This window comes from Rosa rugosa, chromosome 4 (assembly GCF_958449725.1).
Source record: "Rosa rugosa chromosome 4, drRosRugo1.1, whole genome shotgun sequence".
Taxonomy (NCBI): Eukaryota; Viridiplantae; Streptophyta; class Magnoliopsida; order Rosales; family Rosaceae; genus Rosa; species Rosa rugosa.
The window spans coordinates 51,194,483-51,202,962 of NC_084823.1; the positions used below are offsets into that span (position 1 = coordinate 51,194,483).

At 38.4% G+C, this 8,480-nt stretch overlaps 1 long non-coding RNA gene across 2 annotated transcripts; it reads right to left on the reverse strand.

Moving 5' to 3' along the window:
* Nucleotides 1-2,476: 2,476 nt before the first annotated feature.
* Nucleotides 2,477-5,702, reverse strand: LOC133707326 (uncharacterized). Of its 2 annotated transcripts, XR_009845056.1 has the most exons (4): nt 5,571-5,702; nt 5,150-5,242; nt 2,744-4,960; nt 2,477-2,624 (listed from the first exon to the last, which is right to left on the reverse strand). It is a non-coding gene; the product is annotated as an uncharacterized LOC133707326 (long non-coding RNA). The 2 variants fall into 2 exon arrangements; XR_009845055.1 differs by having other exon boundaries at nt 2,477-4,960.
* Between the last annotated feature and the right edge of the window lie 2,778 nt (nt 5,703-8,480).

Consider the following 8,480-nt stretch of genomic DNA (forward strand, 5'->3'; position numbering starts at 1 on the left):
ACATATGAAGCGCAAATAAAGAAAATACATTGACAAAATTTAATGTTCAATAATGTTCAACCACCCTTGGATGTAAATCCAACGGAGGAGACAATTATATTATTAATTTGAGTTGTTTTGTTTTCCATCTTCGGATTTGCATCCAAGTGTTATTGAGCAGAAATTTCTTTTATCAGTAACTGACCAATTGAACACCATTATACTATTAACTGGTCTCAAACACTTGATAGGTCCGGGAAAACATGTGAACTATCATGATCTGAAGAAACTTGATTAGTCCATAGGGCCTCAATGACACAGTGATTGGTCCATTTTCCTGATTTTCTTTGCCCTCTAACCCTATGCATACATATATTCATTATGGACACATAATAGGCCCCTCACAATAAACCTATCATTATATATATATATATATATATATATATATATATACAGATCCTATCCAGAGCGGAGCTCCGCTTTGAAATTAACGTGTGAAGTTCGAGTTTTGGGTCACTTTTCGGTCGCACATCCACATCTCGACCGTTAAGTTTTTAGGTACTAGTGTATAGATCGTCTCTGCAAATTTTCAACCAAATTGATGATCGTTAAGGTATCTAACTCGCTTAAACCAATGGACGGACTGAATCTGTCAACCTGAACCATACTAGCTTTAAGGCAATTATCATTGCTTTAACGATCATCATTTTGGCTGAAAATTTGCAGAGACGATCTATACACTAGTAACTAAAAACTGAACGGTCGAGATGTGGATGTGCGACCGAAAAGTGACCCAAAACTCGAACTTCACACGTTAATTTTCAAAGCGGAGCTCCGCTCTGGATAGGATCTGTATATATATATATATATATATATTTTCGGCCAACACGTTATCTATATTTCTTTAAATTGTAAATGAACATGCCTACAAGGCCCTCTCCTTGTGATGAAGAGTGCAAGACCAGGAAAAAAGATAACTAACAGCTAAATAGCCTCAGCTGAAGTGAACACTCTTGGCCTAGCAATGTCATCAATGTCATCAAGCATGGCTTGAAAAATGAAGGAAGGAGCTTAAGGACACCTGCATAGTCTTAGCTCTTGATCAGTACTTCTTTTAGCTAAGCCATCAGCTACCATATTTGGCTCCCGATTAATGTGATATATGGAATGAAATTCAAATGAAGCATAGTTTGACAGTTAGCTAATTAACAAGGTTCCTAAAGGATGGAGATCAATATCACAATGCATCATAAGCTGTATAAGAATAGCTGAGTCTGTTTCAACTTCAATATGTGTAATACCCAATTCCCTGGCAATGATAAACCAATCATTAAACCCCATGCCTCAGCCTGAAGCACTTCACCATTGCCCAGATTTCTCATAAAACCATAGGTCCAGTTTCCAGCACTATCTCTTATAACTCCTCCAGCACCAATCAAACCACTATGGGTTCTAGAACTATCAACATTCAATTTGATATGATCGCGAGGGTTTCAACCAGCTTAGGAATGCTATAACAAAATTGCCTCTCGGTTTCTTGTTACCATTAATCCATTCACTAATGTAATGGATTATTATAGAAGCAGAATTGTGGGGTTTTTGAAAATTAGTATCAAAAATGCTTCTATTACGCCATTTCCAAATAAACCAGCAGATTTAAATGAAGAGTTGAGACCATTGGAAACGATGGAAGGTACAATTCTTCTGTAACAAATTAGCTACAATCCAATCATCCCAATCCAGTCTAAAGGCTCTAGTCATAGCGACAGGCATACCAATCGTGTTCCATATAGTAGAAGCTTTAGGACAGTTTTTGTCAGGGCAGTGGATACAAGACGACAATACTTATTTCACGTTGTTGCTTACAATATTTATTTCACGTTGTTGCTTAAAGGATAACAATTACTTCACTCGGTATTGAAACTTACTCCCGGTGCTCAATGCTAGGGGCACACAATGCTTCTACTTAAGTGGATAAGAATGACATCAATTTATGAGAAAGAAAATATACTCTTCTGTTAGGGCGGATTTAGGCATAAATGCATAATAGTGATTATGTATTCATCCGATCCCCATCTCCAATTGTTCACAAACTTCATGTATTCATTTGAAGTTTTTAACTGCCATCCAAGATAAAGGTGTAGCTATAAAGTAGTGGGCCCTATCACCACATTTAGAATTTGGTATTATCAGCAGTCTAAACTCTAAACACATAAATAAAAATTCACAAATTCAAACGCCATCAAACACACCCGTACTTAACAGTGAAATTACAAAGCCTCAAAAGCTTCTTCAGTCCATCTCTAGCCCTCAACCACATCCTCGCCACGGAAAAGTGCACGAGCCTCACGACCAAAAGGTGGCACGAACCTGCCTATTATCCTAGCCCGCATGACACAAGTTGGACGAGGTCTCAAACGAAAACACTGTTCCACAAACCTTCTGATGAACACCCCTAGTTCTCTAGGTCCCAAGACAGTAATAACGTTTGGCTACGTTGCACACAAATTAAAATCATTCAATTAATAGTTCTCAATTTATTAGCTAAGAATACCAGAAAAAAGAAATGTAAACCTTCAGAATAACCAGGGAACAGTATTTTTTACACTAACAATGAACTCGCACTTCTGTTGAGTTGAAATTTCCTGCATGCCGGTAAGAAATTGTTATAGAGAGAATAAACAATGTGATCTTTTGGTTCTTTACTTCATTCTGAGTGGGAAGATCAGTAAAACAAACTTTAATTAATCAAGTTTACGCGCACCTCTAAGCTGTTGGGAAATAAATCCCCCTGTCACGTTTGTTTGTTGCCGATGTGGGGATTATATACAAAGAAAGCAAAGCTCTGCAGCTCTCTCTCTCTTCAGTTCCTTTAATAAGAAAAGGGGAAAAAAGGAATCACACTCTCTCTCCAGCTCTCTCTTTCAAAGCCGGTTGCATGCTTTCTCCTTTTCTTCTTTTCCCTTGCATGCTTTTTCCTTTTCTTCTTTTCCCTTGTCTCCTGCATGTCTCCTGCATGCCTTGTCTTCCACTTTCTTTATCTCCTCCAATTAAGGAGGGATCCCATCAATCTCCACCTCCCGACTTAAATGGAGAGCTCCGCAACACTACTTCAATCTTTGAAGTCATCTCAATCTGAGACACAGCTTGTTATACCCACAAGCATTCCATTGGCCTTCTAGTTGCGCAATTACACATAATCAGAGTCAATTGCATTTGGTCCTAGCTCACCCTGATTCAATCGGCCAATACCATGTGTAACTACCCTGAGACAACGATCACCTGTTGACTCTGAAGAGGAACCTCGACTCAACCTCTTCCCTAGCAGGATTTACCTTCTCACCATCATCTGAACTCGGAAACTTGTCAACAACGTCTCTGCTGTACCCGCAAACGAGACTCGCCTATGCGCACTCCTGTTTCCCATTATCCATCAAGGTCTAACATACCAGATGATACCTACCACACTGTTCTCCCTGTATAAGGACCGTACCGCCATGTGTGATTTTCATAACTCCTCCTGCTGACGAAACTCTGCAGCCTTTGGAGTCTAACTGGCTCAAGGATATTAAATTTCTCTGTAACTTTGGGACACCGTCACACCACCCAAAGTACGCCAATCCCAAATCTAATATCCAGTCAAAGAACATGTGTCACCTATGGAGATTGTGAGAGCATCTCCATATGAAAATCGGTTTCTGCTACAGCAATGCCATCCAAGCCTTTCGCTTCATATGACCCTAGCCACGACGCTTGTAGCATCCCTGCCTATGGATTTAGACCTGCTATGATCACTAAATCCCCGACAGTTTTCCTTGCATTTTCCGTTGTCTTCTCCGGTTTCACATCCTTCCCCTTCAACACTTTACTAAGCCCTGTTGAACTAGGATGTCTTTCACTCTCCTTTGCCATAGAGTGAAATTTCCCTTTCCATCAAACTACTCCACCTCAAACTATGAGGCAATACCTGAAGTCATGATGAGCAATCACGATCAACATGCAAACCTTCGGCGAACGAAAACCACGAACGACGAACAAGCACGATCGCTGACACCACGAACCACTTTAGTGAGATATACACTCTCACCAACCATCATTCCCTTGAGTCATATCTTGGTCTCTTGCAACTCCACCTTTAATTAGGATTTTTGAGTCTGGCTCGCACCACCTAGCCTCCGAGTCACTCCACCTATCAACTGCCTTTGATTAGGACTTTCTTGAGTTTTTGACCCGCTCCACGTTGCTAGGAATTTTCCTCGAGCTGGCTCCACCTAATGCACTTTTGAGTTAACACCTTAACCATTTAACTGACTCCACCTTGAATGATGAGGTGCTAGAACTTGCCATGACAAACAACCTCACCAGCCATCATCCCCTTGAGTCATATTATGATCCCTTGCAGCTCCACTTTTGAATAGGATTTTCCCGAGTCCACCTTGCTCCCCTTAGCTCACGAATCACTCCACCTATCGATACACCATCGATGAGGATTTCTTTGAGTCTCCGACCCGCTCTTCTTGCTAAGAACTTTTCTGAGCTGACTCCACCTATTGCACCTTCGGGCTGCCACCTTGACCATTTGCCTGACTACACCATGGATGCATGACTTATCCCAGCCAAACCATCGGCTCTGATACCACTGTTGGGAAATAAATCCCCCTGTCACGTTTGTTTGTTGCCGATGTGGGGATTATATACAAAGAAAGCAAAGCTCTGCAGCTCTCTCTCTCTTCAGTTCCTTTAATAAGAAAAGGGGAAAAAAGGAATCACACTCTCTCTCCAGCTCTCTCTTCAAAGCCGGTTGCATGCTTTCTCCTTTTCTTCTTTTCCCTTGCATGCTTTTTCCTTTTCTTCTTTTCCCTTGTCTCCTGCATGTCTCCTGCATGCCTTGTCTTCCACTTTCTTTATCTCCTCCAATTAAGGAGGGATCCCATCATAAGCCGCGCTCAATACGTGGCCACACCACTTCAGCAAATTGCTCCTGTACACGGTCAAAATTAGAGAAGCCTTAAGTGAGCACTTGCCATTTTCTCCCATAACTTCAAAGATTTTAATGTTACATATCAATCTACAGACTCATAAAACATAGGTCTACGAGTTAGATGGCAGCTACCTAAAATAAACAATAACATAATAACAAAAAATGGAAGAAAATTATGCTATAACCCACCTCAGTGATCCCAAATTTTGAACAGAACCCACCATATCTATACCCTGTCGGGATGAAGTCATAATGCAGACGGCCATTCAGTACTTCTATTGCCTGAAGTAAAATAATTGCGCACTCATATCAGAAAGCTCAGACAGACAAGTTAAAAAAAATCAGTTCAATTGAAAAATTTTCACAAAAGTATTACATCTGAAACAAAATATAAAAAAAATTGACACACAGCTTTCCAGAAAAATTTGAAGTGCCGTGAAATTATACGTCTACGGGATTACTAGCCTTGCATTAAAATAGAGATAACATTGAAGGAACCAAAGTAAACACCTTATTATACCTAAGCAACTATTAAAATCATTTGAAGTTAAAGAATAGGTTAGGTCATTAGTTTAATAATATAATAATAGCAAAGGATTGGACACTGTACCTTAGAAGGCTCAACATCAATTGACAAAAGTTGAAGGAAATCCCAAATCTTGTCAGTAATATCTGGATCCCAGCGTTTGTAGTTTTGGAGACTATCATGTAACACTCGGCCTGACAATAATATGAGATGCATCGGATCACACGCAGTTTGATATAGACCACTCAGAGTTCAAAACATTTTCATAAACCGCATTTATCATGGCATGCATACCGCAGCAATCAGTTTGCAAGAAAAGCCATGCTTCTTTAAGCACAATTCCATTCTTTTCCCAACTGAGTTGCTGCACAAAACAATATAAATGCTTATAGGTGATCAAACATGTGTTCTATTTAATAATGAAAAAGATTTAGAAATCAAAAATAGAATAAGCTCATTTCTCTGGCTTAATCCAATACCAGAGATGTGCATGAATACTCGCTTGCCTTCCAAACTCTCATTTACTTAAATTACTCAGTAGACTCAAAATTAAATAAAGAAGCATAAGACCAGGAATAAGGTACCTTGTTCTCCATCAAAGAACATACAGAAAGAGGAGAGTTCAGGCACGTCCATCATCGATGACCCAGAATTTTCCATCTCCATGTTCTGTACATGTGGGTCCTCAATACTTTTCACACCTAGTGATAAATAATTATAATTCCTGGCAGCGGTCCCAGGACACGCATTATGAACTATGAAGAATGCAGTTTTCCACCAACTGCTTGATCATTAATACTGAGGTTTACCCCACAGCACCAACAGTGTTACCCTATTCATTTACGGCAAAAATAAAATAATTATATTCACAGTTATCACTTAAACTGGAAAGGAGGAGCTCAATATTGCAAAGGAACAATAACTTACGTTAAGAAATACATTACACTCCACCACTTCAGCAAGTATCTGCATCCAATTTATAGTGTCAAATAGTTAGAGAAAAACATCTAGCCGATCGAATTAAGTAAAAAACTACACACGCGTACGTCAAAATACAAAATGCATCAACTCAGTACCGTACGAGCACCTGTAGGGAGTGGCAAAGACATTCCCATCGTTCACGGTATTCCTCCTGTACCGAATAGAAGAGATAAGATAGAGGCAAAAAAAGTGAGCTTCAGCACATCTAAAGAATTTATAAGCAATCCCACCACATTCCAAAACTCTATGAAGCTCAAATTTATAAGTCCAGCACAACAAAGTACACTTCCACATAATTTATAGGCAACACTAACAAGTTATATTTATTGTAATCAGAACCGACAGACATCTGCTTCAAATTGATGCAATATATACCCACCTAGCTCCTTGATCCCATATAATGAGGAGAGTCAACCTTCTTGATTCCCAATTTTGATGAGGCAAGTTTGCACGCAATCCAATAATTCTATTGCCTGAAATCAGAATGTGATTCACTTAAAAAAAAAAAAAAACTTATACGAAATTACAGAAAAAAAAAAAAAAAAAAAAAAGGAGCACTACTGTCATATCTTAATTAAAGGTACATATAATCTGAGGTTTTCTTCATTATTTGCATTAACAGCCTAAAAGAAAGAAGGAACTTACATTGACTAAGCAAAAACTAATACCTTACACTTTTTTTTTTGACAAAGTACTAATACCTTACACTTAGAAACTAGAACAAACAATATTGAACTCATAGAAAAGATCATTAGTCATTTGATTAAAAGACAAGATAAAAGGATCAGCCATTGAGTTGTTGACAAAAGTTCAAGGAGCTGCCAAGCCTTGCCAATGATATCTGGCTCCTTGGTACCTCTGGTTGCTGACAATACCATGGAATTCTTACCCTGACCAAACAATTATATATATATATATATATATCATCAAAACCATAATTATATGAAACACAGCTGCCTAGTCTAGTACAGATTTCGTAAATGAATATAACTGGTAACATGTAAACACAATACAAAAGTTATCATAGACATTTATTATGACATACTGGAGTATATGAAATGCCATAGTTCCTCAGCGAAGACTCGAGCATTGACAAAGATTCTTGCAACTTCGATACGAAGAAAACAATGCAAATGTTCATCAAAGAAGTAAGAATAAGTTCCTTTACTCATAAACTAGCCTTTTGGCACTCACTCTGTTAGTGCTTATTGGATCTATTTCATTTCTAATTTTAAACTAAATTTTGAACATGTAAAAGTGAACTATCTTTTCTCCCAAAAATCCATAATCACCCTAATTTATTTAAATTTATTTTTCTTTTTTTGAGCAAAGCATGCCACCCTATTATATTCTCTCAATAAATTGACTGACAAAATGCACTAATGGGGTTTTGAAAAGTTAATCACCTCAACGATAGTTTGCTTTGATAGATATTGGGTAATTTCAGTATATTTCTATTTACCTCACACTGAGGTTTAAATAGGATTACAAAACATATACAAAAGGTAAGCATTCAACACCTAGACTAATCATTTCTATGATTACAATCAATCACCTATGATTACTAATCAATCAATCTAGAATTACAAGTTAATCATTCAATCAACATTAATCCTAATTGGAACAGCTCACGCAACACTCCCCCTCAAGTTGGGGAATAGATGTCTCGTATACCCAACTTGTCCAATGAGCTATGGAATGCTTTACTAGAGACAGCTTTCGTCAGAATGTCAGCCAATTGATCTTCAGTTCTTACATGTGGCATGTCAATGATTTCTGAGTCTAACTTTTCCTTGATGAAATGTCTATCCACTTCAACATGTTTGGTTCTGTCATGTTGAACAGGATTGTGTGCTATATCAATGGCTGCTTTATTGTCACAATATAAGTCCATGGCATATTTGGGTTTGAAGCCCAAATCTTTCATTAAATTTCGGAGCCATAACATCTCACATACACCATGGGCCATCCCACGGTATTCAGCCTCTGCACTTGATCTAGCTACCACTTTCT